Raw genomic sequence first — 17,267 nt, forward strand, 5'->3', positions numbered from 1 at the left:
TTTATGATGCAGCTACACTTCTCTTTATATAATACATATGTTAGATGTGACTGTGAATACAGATTCTGATCCCAGCTGATTCCCTCCTCTCTATGTACATGGATATCAGAGATCAGACTATAGTGTGTGCTATGAGAAGTTTATACTACTTTGCTTTCAGCGATACTTTGAATTCAGAGTTTATATACACATTGAGATCACATTTCCAGGGTGACACATCTGTGGTTTTAGTGATGATACAAGGTATCTGATCAGATATAGAAGTAATCCCCAATTTCCCAATACACATGGCATCCTCCAGAATATCCTCAGTCTGCTGATAACATATAATTCTCTAGCTGGGACATCCTCACTCGTGTTCAGCTCCAAGAAAACGCCCAGGACTATTCAGTCCACAGCCAGGACTGTGTCCCCCCTCATCCCCTTTGGTCCAGATTTTGTAGATTGCAATAAACATTTAGTACATCTGCTGATTCTAACTCCTGGCAGGAATCACTTCTCAGCAGTCACATATTGGCTGCCTGGGAGCAGATCACAAATACAAGCTGATGTTGGGGCTTCCCATGATGTCAGTATTGTCTTAGCTGGCTTACATGACATTGGCATCTTTGAAGTGACACCTCCTACTAGAGGGACAAATAATGGGTTCCTCTTCCCCACACTGCCCCTAATGTGTTTTTAATGAAATATGAATCTTTTCAGCTGTCACCTAGATAAGCCATGTGCTTGTAGTTAAAAAAAGAGGAGTTTTGTGTAACCACAAAGAGAAGACTGGGAAGAGAGCCAGGATCACCCTGTAATTGTTTTGGATTCATTCATGAGAGATTGTCATGTTTTAGAACATGAAACTGGAAGGGAAGGTTGCAATGTATGGGGGGTCTCTGATTGGCTGCAAACTCTACATTGGCTACGTACACATGTGCAATTGTTCTCGCCTGATAATCAGCTCAATCTTACGTGTGTACAGCACTAGTCGTCCAACATCCGAACGACCGTCCTGATGGATCCACGGACGAAGGACGACGAACGATCCTAATGGAAGTGAAAGGAGAGAGAGCGCAGCGGGGTGGCCCTCCATCGTTCTCTCCCCTCCCCCTCAGTGTAACGGTGTATGTACAGCGCTCATTCATGCATCCTGCAGTCGTTAGTTATTGGAAAGGATCGTGAAAGATCCTTTCCAATGACAATGATTGCACGTGTGCCATTTTGTAGACTATGTCCATCATCTCCCTGTGGGGTGCCTTCTGTAGATGTGCCTTTGGTTTACCATTTCTACTGTACACTTTAAATATCCCATGCCTGGGGGGCTTATGTGTTCACACCTGTTGGAGTCAAAATACTGTCAACAAATAAATGAATTTAGTGGGATTTGTTAACAGTGTACAGTAATAAAGCATTCAGTGCCTTGTCAGAGCCCCATACAGCCGTGATTCAGACACAGAGGTTAAGCAAGCAATGCTGGTCACATATAGCTGGAGGTAAACAGACTGGAGTGACTTGTGGTCTTCCCACCTATTCACCAATGGACAATGCAGTAGACACAACCAAAGCTTGACTCACTTCTGATCAGAGGGGACAGGCTAGTTAAAACTCTCCAGATGTTGAACTTCTGTTTGATGATAGGAACGTCATTGTGGAGTAGAATTTCCTGCCTGTGACCGTAAAGGGACACTAAACAAAAAAAAAAAAACCTAGATTTTTTTAAATAGCATTAAAGGAGAACTAAAGCTTACAATTAAAAAAATTGCAAGCCAGTAGGTTCTTTATTCAAGGGACAGGCAATGTATTTTCTCCAATAAAACTAACTTACCTGCCTGTTCACAATCTAATCTATTATATGCACTGCAAATGCATAACTAATCATCATAATACATGATCCCAGCATAGCAAGCCAGCAGGAATTAATAAAATCCTATCTTATAGTAAACTTTTATACAATGTGAAATATATACTAGTATGTAAAGCAACTTTTAAAAAATGAACAGTATTTATGAATATTTAGATATAGTAATAACAAAAATGATCCTTTACATACAAGCACGTTTGTGTAAAGGATATACATATATCCATTTTCCTTATGAAATATGAAAGAAAAATAAACTAGTAAAATAACACAGTGGGTAGAGCCATTCATCACTATTTGGGTTTACTATTCCCAGAATGAAATGTTTCTTATCCCTCACTTTAACAAGCAATAAATATGTCATGCCCTGATGCTACTGACAGATGTCAGATACTGGACAAGTGGGTCTTATAAAAACAGTTACCTCCCATGTGGAGTCCCAGTGACCAACTGGTTTCCCACAGTCCCCTTGTTTTTGGAATATGCAACAGACCACCAACTTCACTGCACTTACTTCTGTACAACAATGGAAAATACCAGACCCAAAAATAGCAGAAGTGAAAGTGATAGCTAAAAATAACTCTTGTGACGTCACCTGCTACATGTAGCTTGTCAACTGTGCTACAGTATAGGTTTGTGATATGCAAAAATCCTCATTTCCTTTTTGACTTATCAGCTCACCCTGATGTGTATACAGACATCCACAGCCAAGTCATCTACATAGCTTTTATCTTTCACAAGGGTATGACTTTGGTTGTCTTATCCTAGCTTTGATTGCCACAGATCAATGCGGTACAAAAGCTAAATCAATGTTTCTTGCGCTACAGGGCGATAGAATATCGCACAACAGCACTGAAGGAATCCTATATACCTCTAGATAAGCCCCTGATTTCTGCTTTATCACCAATATCCAATTGTAACAACAAGGGCAAGGCTGGGAGAACAAAGAAAAGCCAGACACAGCAGATGTGTACCTATTATTAATGGCACACACTTAAAACCCTGGCACAGCAAGTATATATAGTTTAATGAACAGCTTTCTGTGCCCACAATAATAGTAATATCTGCTTTGGATTCATATTTGCAGCGGGAAAATGCTTGGGTTTGCTAAAAGCAGTGGACATGAATATTTAGCTATATATAAGCCACAAGAGCAGAATGTTAAACATATTAAAGAAGTCCTGTTTATTCTAAATGACTTCTTTATGAAGGATCATCAGATCAGTGCCATAGACACATCCCTCAGCCCAGATCCTCTATGTTGCAGCACAAGTTAGATTTACATCTGAACACAAGGAAGCAGCAGAGATCTTAAAACAGAAGACTTCATCTCCATTGTAAAACAGTATACTTGGCTCTCCTTGTACATTGCTATAAACACTACGCAGCCTTCTAAACCCAGAGAATGAAAGCCAGTGATAGAAAAGGTCCTTTAAAATCACTAATATAACTTCTTCTCTGATCATGGAAAATGTATTGTTTTGTAATTGCCATACCCTATAAAGACTTGGCATTCATTGGGCTAATAAAGACAATGCATCTGTCCAGTCAAGAGTTAATATATGGAAATGCCAATTCCTCGCCATTTCCCTCTCTTTCTCTGTTAATCTTTTGTTTTCCGGTAATCTCCCTATTCCACAAATCCCAACACACCCAGGGCTCAGGGTTTTGTCTTCTCAGTCTCCTGTGTTGCATCAAGTCATCCAGTCACATCAATCACACAACTATTGTATCTCCTGAGCGCTAATTGCTTCCTATTAAGTGCTGCTGCTGCAATATACAATGACAGAGCTGGAGGAGAAAGGTCGGCTGTCGTGCTCTTTGATTTGTAAAAACTTGTTACATATCGTTTAACAATCTACTAATATACTAAAGCTGATTGTACGTTTGTATGTGATATTTTCAGTTGATTAGATGATCAATAACACAAATATTTCAAAATGATCGCAATGACTATTGCAGTAATGATTGATCATATAGGTCGAATGGATAACTATCCCATTGAAATCAGAACCACTTTTTGAGTAACAATCAAGATTTTTATTAGACGTAATGGTGAAAACGATTGTTAATACCAATCGAAAAAAGTTGTTGGTACATGGAATACTTGTAGGTGATCACAAGAATTGATTTAAAGTAACAATTACAATTGTTGCAATATCCATAAAATTTTTGCATAGTGCATGCCTTGCTATATATAGGCTGCTTTATTTCTGATATTTTGGTGCAATATGTGTTGTCAGAATGGATGATATGTGGACACACATTGCCTATGATAGCCAGACTGTCACAGACGTTTGTGTATTGCCAACATAATCTTCCTGACAACACCTATTTCATCTGATAAAACACATTGCTATAATAGGACTGGTGACACTTTTGCTTTTTTTATGGATGTCCCATGACAGTTTCCATCCAAGCATCACGTGACAATAGGGTTGATATACTAAAATGTATGTGTCAGGAAAAATAAGCAACCCTGTTGCTAAAATTCAATCTTAAAGATATTTGTTGGTAAGTAGTTAGGCTGTCCATAAACTTTGCATTATTTTAAATCAGTGTAAACATCAAATTGATCAAAAAAAATCAATCCAAACAATCATAGAAACCATTGATTTATGGGCACAAAATCAATCCATACCTGGCTGGCCACAACATTTATGATTGTCTCCAATGAAATTCTAGGGTAAGAAAGGATGACGCATCAAAATTTAGAGATCCATTGAGCCAAAATGAAGAGTTATTGTTTTGTGAGGGGATGTTGCAGCAAGTCACCTCCTGCCTGTAGTAGACAAGCAATGTGTGTTTATGGCTCCTTCAGGCCTACTGTGACCAGATCACTGACAATAGTTCTGGGGGGCAGTTACTGAGGGTGTCCACTGGCTTTACCCCTTCTACTCAAAGCCACTTCTATTGAAAAAAAATCTTACTCTTTCCAGTCTTCTGAAGAAAAACACAGGAGTGGTGATTTACTCTGTCCCCTGCAGTGCACAATTGTTTCTCCTGCAGACCACTACAGGACATAAAAATGGAGGTTTGGGGGTAATTGTAGGTAGGACCGGGGAATTTTAACAGACTTTAATGAAAATTATTTAAGGGATTTTCATGAAGTTCATTATTGAGACAGAGTAAAAATGCCTGAATGTGCATTCTCTAATGTTGTATTGATGTTTACATGTATATATGTTGTAATGTTGTATTGATGGTTTGTATAGTACGACATATCAAAAGATTATTTTTGGATTACAGTTTTATGCAAGGTTTGGTGAATGTTTCCTAAATACGTGTAAAGTATGCACTAAAGAATAATAATACCATTTTTTGGATATTAAAGGAGGTCTCAATGATAAATCAAATGTAAGATATATCAGAAGTGAATAGTAACCTAACTTTCTGAAGTTGTCCTGGGTAGAAGCCTGGCCAGATAAGTGTTTATGGAGTAAATGTTGCAGGAAATGTTATACAGCCCTGAGTAATGTGAGTATTTGACTAAGTGCTCATCATGTGTATTGAGCCTTTTGTTTCTATTCATTTTTGAGGTTGGGAACAGGAAACAAGGTGTCCACTGAAGCACTTCTAATGACAAAAATACTTCTGAACTAAAAATTCTTGGCACAAAGAGTGATCATTATATTTCCCAATAGATAAGGCTGGAAGTTGTGGAGTCCTATGATTCTGGCTGGTGGGTTTTGGGTGGCCAAATTGTGCATGTACTTAAAAATAATCAGCATAGTAACTGTCCAGTTGTTAGATGGTCTAAATGCCATTTAAAATCTTTGGGGCCAGTGTTACTCATCACCACTACACCCCTCCATTCCTTCTCTATCTATTTGCCCCCTTCTTTATTTATACCTCTAAATACAACCTCCTCACTTCCCTTCTCTGTAAACCCCTCCTGCAGCCAATGAACAGTAAAGTTTATTTTCAGTTTTTGCAGATATTAATATCCTCTCTAATCTTGACAATTTTTCAAAATGATTTATAATGTGATTCATTTACAAACGTATGATTACTTATACAGGAGAGTTGTTCCTTGACCAAATGACCAAGGAAATCAAGCCTACTGTCTGTTCTCCATAAATCGGAACAAGTCTTCATAGGTAGGTGTGTATATTAAAGGGCATGAAAACAACAATTAGTATAATTATTTACATGGTAATTGGCTACTCCTCACAGCACCAAAATGTAATGCTAGAGAAACACTAAATAAAGAGGGATGTGGATTCCTACTTGAATCTTGGTGTCCTTCAAGAATTTGTTTAGATCTGTACAAGAATCCAGCATAAAAGCAATATCACACTTATGTTTGCAATAAATTTCTCTATACATACCAATCCCTATTGCTGTCTTTCTTTTTGCAAGGTGGCTGATCTTGTATATGCTTACCTTACCATCCTGCCCATAGTTTTCTAATGACAGATCTAAAAGCATTGCAAAGAATACTTGATATGGGCATTAGTTACCAATTTAGTGCTTAGCAAAAAAAATTCAAACAGCCTTGTAATCACACAAAATGCTAAGTAACTTAGCTTATAAAACAGATCACCCTTTCTTTGTCACATGTTATGTTACCCCTGCTGGGTTAACTTTTTTAGGGCAATTATCATTGATATGTTAGAGGTGCAATAATAACGAATGGCTGGAAAACAGGGCCCTTAGGGATTTTTAGTGTGGGATATATTGTCATTTATTGTACAGGTTATAAAATAAAGAAGGCTGGCATTTTGTAGTTAAAAGTCAATAACATAAAAATATTGTGATGATGTTCCTGTTTTAAGTATGGAAACATGATGACATGCTTAGTACATGTCATACTTAAGTGGAAAGAATGTCTGATTTGAAAAATTCATGATCAGGCAGTGAATTATTGCAGGAAAGGACAGGTGATGTCCCTTATACAAAAATCTGTCTTACCTGCCTGATCCTGCCAGGCGCTGTTGAATCCCAGTTTCCCTTGCTTGTGCCAGGAATGGCTAAATGGCTGCGCCAACCATGGTAAGGGGAAAGAAAAAAAGAAAGAAGATGGTGGTGCCCTGTAATGGTATGTGGATAGGTGAGTAGCATTTTTTGGTTCCGTTTTAAATGTTGGATCTCAAATCAAATAGATAAAAGAACTTATAATGATCTAAATATGCTTTTTTTTGCCCTTTACAAGTAGATTACCTTTAGAGATTACCCTGATAGGTAGTGTAAGACTCAAGTTCAGCTGATTTGCAGCAGCCTGCAGGTTTATATATATAGGTCAAATTAAACAGTATGTGTTCTATAAATTCACTTAATGAGTTTAGGCTCTTTATTGGCAAAGTTAATTATCACCTTGCAATTCACTTAGTCATTTGCTTAGTGAATGATGTAAAACTGACTTCCACCCATTTTTGACATTTCTTTGCACATGGATGGGTATTCTTTGCACATGGGATATTCACCCAATTCACTGAGCTAAGTAATAATTAACTTTGCTAAACTCTTTGAGAAAATCAACCCTATTGAGCATTGAATCATAAAGCCTTGGATCTACAGTGTAATTTCTAGACCAATGATTATTAGAGCTGCCATGATAAGGATGGTTGAATATTGGAAATATGTATTGTAATATTTTAGAGCAAATGTTGTAGACTTAACATGCTACTAGTAGTTAATACATTTAGATTTTTATTGGATAATAGCATAAATATTTAGGTTCTAACAACCAAATCCTAGATTTATCTTCAACGGCAACACTTCTACATGAAGTTTGTGTTCATAGGTTCAACTCCAACAGTGTTTTTCTGATTCTAGTTCTCGCTAAGTATGTCAAGACCAGATAAAATATGAACTCCACTATATTAATAATATTATTATTAATATTATTAGGTAAGACAAATTTTTTTAACTGAAAGCCTTTTCATTTAATTCTGCCACTAGGGGTGCCATTCTGTTAAGAATTAATGTAGATAAACTTGTTCTGATTTGTTCTGCGTCCACTGGACCTTTCTCACTGGCTCTCATAATGTGATACAAGTCTCAGCAGAACAAAGCCAGAATGTAATGATAGCCAGGGGTTTTCCTACAAAATGTCAAACATGTGTCATCGTTTCCAAGAGAAAGTTTTAGATCAGGGCCAGACTTTCATTTTTTTTACACTACTGAGTACAGAGAGCTGCAGACTGTACAGCTGATTTCACAATCATTATCTTTTCTGTGTCAGTTTATCCCAGACTGGTAAACTCTTTTCACATCATATATTAAGTTGAACCTTTATTACTGGTTCAAGAGAATCTATTTCTTTCAAAACAGTATTTGGACATTTAGCAACTCATCATTAGTCATGGTAACATGTTTTATTAAAAGTCTGTATTTCCTTTATGTAGCAACATGATAATAAATGTGCTCTGGTAATGTGAAATCATGTGTTCAATCACAAAGCAGTGTAAGGTCTAGTACACATAGGAAGATTTTCTCTTCTATAATTGAATTTACCAGCAGTCTACTCATAATCAATTGATTTATCAGTCATTGATCAGATAAGGCGCAATTTGACATGTGTACAGCAAATAGGAGCAAGTGTATATTTACAAGTGATCAGTCAAATCCAATCAGAATTCCAATCACTTTCTAACCAAGAAAAGTGATCTGTAGGGCTGAATATCATTCATGTGTGTGCCATGTATTCAGACTTCTGCCATGTTGAATACTGATTGGAAAATTGACCAAATCAGTCCATCATGCACAAAATTAGCAGATATAATTGAAGGGGACCCTGGTGCCAGACCAAATAAAACAATATTTTTTAAAATAAAATTAAATGTGCATCTATTTAGTACACCTAGTATTTACTTTTCCAAACATGTCCGTCGCATACCTTCATACGTACATCCGGCATCCAGGTCTAATTTAGTGAGAGTTTGGCAAACTAAGAACTGCCACTGACAGGCATAGCGCCTAAACTTAACTGGATCATGGTCAATGATTGGCTTACATATACCATGCAAAACAATTTGGTGCATTTTGAATATATCTGTTAAACCTGTGTTACTTATACATCTGTTACTACTCCTACCTCCAGGACCCAAAAAAACTCCCCCAATGCCCCATCCCTAACCCACCCAACCTATCCCTACCCTTCTCCCTATATTTTATTATCTCAACTGTATCCCTCCTTTGTCATATTTTTCATTTTGTTGTTTATATACCTTGTACCCATGTAAAATTATTGATGATGTTATGTTTGTTTATAATAGTATATTGTTTTTATTATTATTATGACACAAAAAAATAATGAAATAAAGTTATATGTGCATTTAACACATTGTGTGCATACTATTTTGCTGTAATAGCTGAATCCCACCATCTTACTGTCAGAAGCTCCAGCAGATTTCACTTTAAGACTTGTGGTCGAAAATTGCATGGTTAGCCACTGCTAGTTGTTTAGCAAACTACTGCTATGTCTCAAGGAGCAGCAAACTGCTCCTCAGGTCAACAGGCCTGATTTAATAATCAAAGGCTGGAAAGGATACATTTTTATCAGTAAAGCTGGGTGTATTAGCAAACCTTTAATGGATTTCCTCAAAGTAATTTGATTTTTGCTAGAAAATGTTTTGAATCCTGGACCAAATCCATTCCAGGTTTTCTGGATCACCCAGATTCACAGATGAAAGTGTATCCTCTCCAGCCTTAGAGAGCTTTTCTAAATCAGGCACAATATGTTTGCTGCTGGTGCAAAAAAAGAGGAAAAGCAACCACACGGTCAGAAACAATATATTACTTTCTAGAACTGCAGGAGTGGCTGGGAATTCAGTGGAGCATGATGTTTAATTCTGCAGTGCTAAAAGGGGCCTAAAGTGAAAAAATAGTATAGCAAAAAAAGGAATGAAATAATATTTTTAGAAAGGATAAACACTGCAAAAACACAGTAAAAAATACTTTTCTAAGTTTGATATGCTTTTTTGCAATTTTTTCAAGATGACAGGGTCTCTTCAATGCTTTATGCTCTTTTACAGATTTATTACATGGTATATTATTTCAGTAAATATGTATAGAGAAGTATACACACTTAGAAAGTTTTTACTGACACACTTAGGATAGTGACAGATATACAACATTTACAGACTGACTGGTGGAGTGTGATGCGGTAAACTATTTCTATGTAACGATGGTGATAAAACAATGAGCCATTGATGCTGCACAAGTTAATAATAGCGGATATTAGGGGTTGGCCACTTAAGCCTCAGTTGCTCCAAGCAAGACATGAGACTTTTTATGGGAGCTCAGTCAACTAATTCCAAATAAACTTAGTGGCATTATTTAAATCAATATAATATACAAACTGGGCTTGTTAGAGCTTTCAAAGGATCATGTCTATATAATGAAGGCCTTTTCACTAATGCTTTGTAAAAATCATTACACAGCAAAAGTGAAACTGTAACAGGAGCTTGGTTAGAAGACTTTATTAGAAGAGGATGCAGGCTCTTGTCACAGCAGTTTTTTTTCATGTGTATTTTACAAATAAAATAATCTACATTATAAATGTAAACCACTGTAATTTTATTTAAACTTTATTTAAACTTTATTCATAGCCAAATTGTTTTAGTGCACTAGATCACCTCTTTCCCGTTTGTATAACAACGTAATTATCTGAGAACTCCTTTCACTTACTTAGAACTGTTACCAGTTTTTGCACACTGATAACATTTCTATAATATGGTATAGTTATGTGTAATATTAATGTATAGGTTACAGCAAAACAACCTTATCAACCTGAAGCTTTGCCGCTGTATAAAAATTCTGAGATTTTGTAACTCAACATAGAACTAAAACTAGCAAAAAAATGAAAAAACTGGGGGGAAATACATGGATGGCGAGCTTCATTTAGTGTAATGAAAATTAAACCTCTGATTAAATCATATGACCTCTGAATGGTTGCTGTAAACCACATGAAAAGGTTGATTTACAAAAGGTAGATTTGTTTTATTATGCATCATGAAAACATGTTTAGCGTAATAAGATGAATAAGATAAAGTGGTGCTAACAAAAATGATCCAAAGTGAACACATATTCAGTAGGCAATGGGTATATTATCTGCTCCTTTACTACATCAGCCCCTAAAGCATTCTCCATTGTGGGTTTTCCTCTATATAACCTTGTAAATGTCCTTTGTCTCTCCAAGTTATTGAGTGATGAGTGCAATTGTTACACACAAAACACACACATTTTGTGTGAAGTCTCTTATCTCAAAGAAATGATCTGCTTTGTGTCTTATTTATTGGGGTGAACATTCAGTAGAACATTCATTCTCTGTACACCTAGGTAAAGAATTCATGTGTTGTCCATTCAACATCACAATAATTCACACCAAACTGAGGGAACCTATTGTGTCACTTTGTTGTTTGTGTGTACTTCACTTTGAAGCGGGTGGGAACACAAACAACCCATGTCACTGGCTGAACAATACAACACTGCAACAAACATTGATTCTTATGACAGTAGCATGGTCCAAAGTGTATGCAGCCAAAAAATATGAACTTCTCTTACTTGTCCCCTTTTGATCTACTAAACATAACACTAAATGTGTTTTCAGTGGCCATATGCTATAGGAAACGTTTACCAGATTAGACTATAGATTCAATAAATACATCAAATCCAATTATTATTATTAACTAGTATTTATATAGCGCCGACATATTACACAGCGCTGTACAGAGTCCATTGTCATGTCACTTAATGTTCCTACCATAGTCATGTGTCTTTAATATAGTCAATTTTGGGGAGAAGCCAATCAACCTAACTGCATGTTTTTGTGAGGAAACAGGAGTCCCTTTAGAAAATCCATGCAAACACAGGGAGAACCTGCAAACTCCATGCAGATACTTTCCTGGCCGAGATTTAAACCTGGAACCTAGCACTGCAAAGGCCAGAGTCCTAACCTTTAGGCCATCGTGCTGCCCGGTAATCAATTAAAATTTAGGGCACTGTCAACCAATATTATATTGATTTATGGAGTGAACATAAGTGAGAATGCCCATTATTTGACCAACATTCGACTGGGAATGCTCCCTAACGACCACTAGCCAATGGAGCACCCCACCACCATCACCATTTACAATACCAACATGGTGCTCCCAATGGCTAGTATTTTTTAGGGAGCATGAATAATGGATCAATTATTGAAGAAATCCAGAGCTGTTCTTTATCCAGTACACACTTCTTGTGTTATTGCAAAGAATCTCTTTAGCCTTTCTTGTTCTTTTTTAAGGACTACAGTCCAGATAATCCATAAGCTTTGTAAATGAAGACAGTGGAAGTGGATAAGTAGTTTAGCAAAAGAAGCTTGGTAGGGTTGACATCACTCAATGTACAAAACTGTAAGGTTTCAACAATTAATTGGGAGCCAAGTGTGCATCTAATCTGCAGATCTACGGGTATTTAGGGTCACTAATGTATAAAGATAGATATAGGTGCATGTACAAAATATATTTTCTTATCTGTGATCACCTCAGGTATTTACCCTTTTTTAATTTTCACACCTTGAACCTTCAAAGTAAACACAGCTTCACCACATTCTCCAAGCTCAATAAACATTCCCAACTTGTTTGGTAATTAAACCTTAATGAGTACAGCTGTCTGCTTTACCACTTTTTTTGCTTTGACTTACACTTTAAAGAAGACTTGTCTTGGGTGGTAACATTACTGACCTCCTCCTGAAAATTCTAGTTTGCTGGCTGCTCTGCTAACCTTCTGGATTCCTTATTTTCTGTATTAATGGCCTGGAACTTTCATGCTTGTTCCAGGTCAGTGCATCTAAATGCTTTATTTCCAGCAAGGCAAATTTTTCAGGTTATCAAGGAATCAATGTGGAGTTGTTCCAGAAAGTGCACAACCCTGTGTAATCGAACCAGTGGCTTCTCCACCCTCTCTAACAATTCAGTTACTAGAAAGTTGTCACCTTAGGCAGACCACCAAAGTATTATACACAAGGGTTGCCACCTTGATGAAATGTTGCTGTCTGGTTGGGGGAAATGAGACTTCTTAGCAATGTTACTAACAATAAACTGAATATAAAGCTGGTATTTTATCCTAAAAGAGTAGTAACTTTAGGGCAGCAGCCACACATAGAATGAATGGCGGGTAAACGTGCAGACACTGGTTTTAAGAACCATTGCTGCGGTATGAGTGACCGAGCAGTAGGCACGCTGTCAGCCAATGGGTGCTGCACAGGATCGTTTATTCCTGGAGCAGGACCTAACCTGCACAAAGTGAAATGTAAATGTCAAGTAAATATTATCTACCCCTTAGGCTATGTTCAGACTGGCAATGAGGTTGCAATGTGATTACTAATTCCTAATGCAATTGAACCAATTGATCAGATGGGACATTACATTACTTTGTAAAAAAAAAAAATCAGAGCTGCACATGCACATTTCAATGCAAGAGCCTGGGAATAGATAATCGCCCTCTGCACTTGTCAGACAGTCAATAGGAAGAATGTCTCTTACATTGCTGGCTAGTGGGAAGAACGTATAGATAGCCAAAAAGATCAATGGTGACAGTTAAAGCACACTGAAAGCCACAAAGTGCTCATCGCTGACAGAGCCCCTAGAAACCTCTGGAGGGCTCCTGGTTGAGAAACACTGCATTAGAGAGCTGCCTGGATTCAACAGCACCCCACCACAGCATTTCCATATTCACATATTTGTAACAATGTGGCCAACAGATCTATTTGTGAATACCCAGTAAATAAAACTAAATAAACATTTTCACTTTCAGTTTCTGACCTTCTAAAGATTTCTAAATCCACATACAGAAATTGATTCTTTATGAATTACATGTATATGGGGATTAGATTTTAAGGATTTACTTATTCCACTTGAAATCTGACACAAAATACAGGATTTCTTTGTTTTGATATTTAAAGCAGAACTAATCACTAAAAAAAAAAAGTCACCAGGAGGTAAACGTTTTTCCACAAAAAACCTTTTCCCCGGGTCCTGGTGCCCTTTATTTTCTTGCATACACTGTAGGGCACATGCTCCATGCAGTGTAGAACCCGTCTATAAATAGCTAGCTAGGGGCAATGCACACCTTTACCTGATAATTTGACCTTTCTGTAGTCTATATCCACCTCCCGCTTATGCGTTTACCAATTACTTGTACCAAGCCAATCAGAATTTTAGCTTCAATGTATCAAAGTTGTATAGGAAATCTAAAATCAAATATGTGTGAATAACATTTGCCTTCCTTTTTGTTTAATCTAGTATCAATGCATCAGACCTGGTATAAAGTTTGTATTATCTTTTGTAAACCTAAAAAGTAATTTACAATGTGCCTTTTCAAAATGAATATTTTTTCTGGCCTTTGGATTTATACATGGCATTACTTAATAATTTGCGGTAGTGTCTTTGTTTTCATGCTACCGAGTAGCTAAGGAAGCCTAAATACAAAAACTAGTTATTCTCAGGACAGTGGCCATGTTGAAACAAACCATGCCAAGCTCTTCTGACGTTCTGTTAGCCATCTGAAAACCACATCAGCAGTATCAGCTGTCTAGATGAGAGGAATAAGGTTAGAATGGCCAGGCCTGGCTGTGAAATTTAGGTTTTCGGTTGTACTTTGGCTTTTTGCTTTGTCTTTGACTTTCTGTACCACAAATAATTGGCAGTTTGTAAAATTTATACTCAGCAATCATCCAGATTTGATCCATAATTGCAACAGACTTTTAGATGGAGAAGTCCAAGATTTATAAAGGGATAATAAACAGCTGAAGTGTGTTTCTCTAAATCTAATACAGTTTTATTATAATTCTGTCTGACAAAACGTAAATGATTTGTAGAAGCATTTGTATATCAGGTTTTCGAGTATTGCTGCCATAAACAAATATTGTCAATTCCAGAACACTGTGATTTCTTTACCAGTAAAAAAAAAGTGATGGCACCTGGCTATTTTATTGGCACAATGAATGTATTTCTCCTACAGAGGATTCTTTTTGTAGGAGGTCACCTTTACAAATCAGGCCACCCGGGTAGGGTTGACTAGTCTATAAACAATGTTTATTTGGCCATAAACAGGTATCACCTAAGGTGTCATTTAGAGCAGAAAGTGGATCCTGTTATCTGTCTTCTGTATATACTGTAAAGTTAGTCCACACTGCCTTTTACAGACCATTCGTGAACTGGAAGCCTTGGTGTAGTGGCTGCTCAATATCATGCCCCTGATTCATCAAGCAAAATCGGATTATCGGTCGCGCATTCGTATTAGCGATCCGGAATCGTGCGCGGAGCCGCGCTTATCCGACAGCTTTTTACTGGCGATCTTGCATTGAAAATCACTGTTCCCCTAAAAAATCATTCTTTCTAATGGCACACATACCACCCTTAGCCCTAAAAAAAAATATTTGCGTTGTTGAGTGTGTGCCTGGAGGGCGGGACCAGGCTGGAAATTTAACATACAAAGTATTTTTAAATGTACCACTTTTACATATAAAAATCCTTAGTATTCATACTGTCAGGGGGTTAATTAAAGCTACAAGTTTAAAATTATTGAAAAAAACTGTTTGTGTAAAACCCCATCAGCTAAAAAAAAAACACTTTTTTAACATTATTTGGATTACTGTGGTCCAACGTAGTTGTCAAAACATCACTTATAGTAACGAAAACTTCTCTAAAAATAGTTGAATAGCTAATTCACTCATATAGTTTCTTAGTGCTTGCAGTGTGATTGTATAAGGGTGTGATAGAGAGAATGACTAGTACAAAAACTGAAAATAAAGATTGGCTGCAGACATAACTAAATCCAGACAACTTCAACAGCTTACTCATTCTTATTATACCTTGCCCAGTTCATTAAAGGAAATTTTCCTGCCAAACATTACTTTGTATGCCTTCCTCTGCCTTAGGTGGGGTTCTGAAATAGCTGAAATGTGCAGTCAAATGTTATACACTTTGAGGGTAACTCACTGCACACTGGACTGAGCAGCTGGATATGACCATCGACCCATGACTATGATTGCTGTATGAGTAAAAGAGATGATAGTATACAGGACTATATCAACAAATCTTTAGGCAGCAGGGTTAGAAAAATACAAAAAGTATAGATTAATAATCTGGCTCTTCTATAAATAAAAAAGTTATTTTTGGCAACAACTCCTCATAATATCATAAACCAGTTTAGTTATTTATCTGCTCCCACTGATCACATGTATAGTCACATAAACATACTTGGGTGGCATTTAAACAAAATAAATAAGATTGGACCATTTTTTGTGAATGGCACCCCAATGACCTAAAGCAATGCCCCATTGACACACCCTTTGTACATTTTGTGGTTCATTGTGGGGTGCTGGTAGCCCAATCAAATAAAGTTCCTCCTTCAAAAAAACTAACAAATTGGGTTACAAGATGGCCTAATGTACACTTTGCATAAATCCCTTGGGGTCTTTTTACATTTGCAGTTATTTGCAGTTATTATGAAGTAAAATATATTTTACAGCAGACATCACATTCTGGGGATAATACAATATTCATGAGCTGCAGTTAAATTAAGGTAAGGAAGTAGATATGCGCACCTATGTATAGGAGTTAGGTCTATGAATGGTTGGACAGAGACAACTTTTTTCTAATTTTGGTTCTGTACATTACCACAATTAATGGTAAATGAAACAACTCAGATACAGTTGAACTGCAGACTTTCACCTTTAATTCAGTGGGTTGAACAAAAAGATTGCATAAAAATGTGAGGAACTAAAGCCTTTCTTTTACACAATCAAAAATAATTGGACATATGACTCAAAGGCTATTTCATGGGCTCGTGTGGGCAATTCCTTCGTTATGTCATTATCAATTAAGCCAATAGACGGCTTGTATGTGGAAGATTTTGCTGTGAACAGACAACATGCGGTCAAAGGAGCTCTCCATGCAGGTGAAACAAGCTGCAAAAACAGAAAAAACCCATCCGAGAAATTGCTACAATATTAGGAGTGCCAAAATCTACAGTTTGGTACATCGTGAGCAAGAAACAAAGCACTGGTGAACTCAGCAACGCCAAAAGACCTGGACGTCCACAGAAGACAACAGTGGTGGATGATCGCAGAATCATTTCCATGGTGAAGAGAAACCCCTTCACAACAGCCAACCAAGTGAACAACACTCTCCAGGATGTAGGCGTATTGATATCCAAGTCTACCATAAAGAGAAGACTGCATGAAAGTAAATACAGAGGGTGCACTGCAAGGTGCAAGCCACTCATAAGCCTCAAGAATAGAAAGGCTGGATTGGACTTTGCTAAAAACATCTAAAAAAGCCAGCACAGTTCTGGAAAAACATTCTTGGGACAGATGAAACCAAGATCAACCTTTACCAGAATGATGGCAAGAAAAAAGTATGGAGAAGGCGTGGAACAGCTCATGATCCAAAGCATACCACATCATCTGTAAAACATGGCGGAGGCAGTGTGA

Source organism: Pyxicephalus adspersus, chromosome 6, assembly GCF_032062135.1.
Source record: "Pyxicephalus adspersus chromosome 6, UCB_Pads_2.0, whole genome shotgun sequence".
NCBI lineage: Eukaryota > Metazoa > Chordata > Amphibia > Anura > Pyxicephalidae > Pyxicephalus > Pyxicephalus adspersus.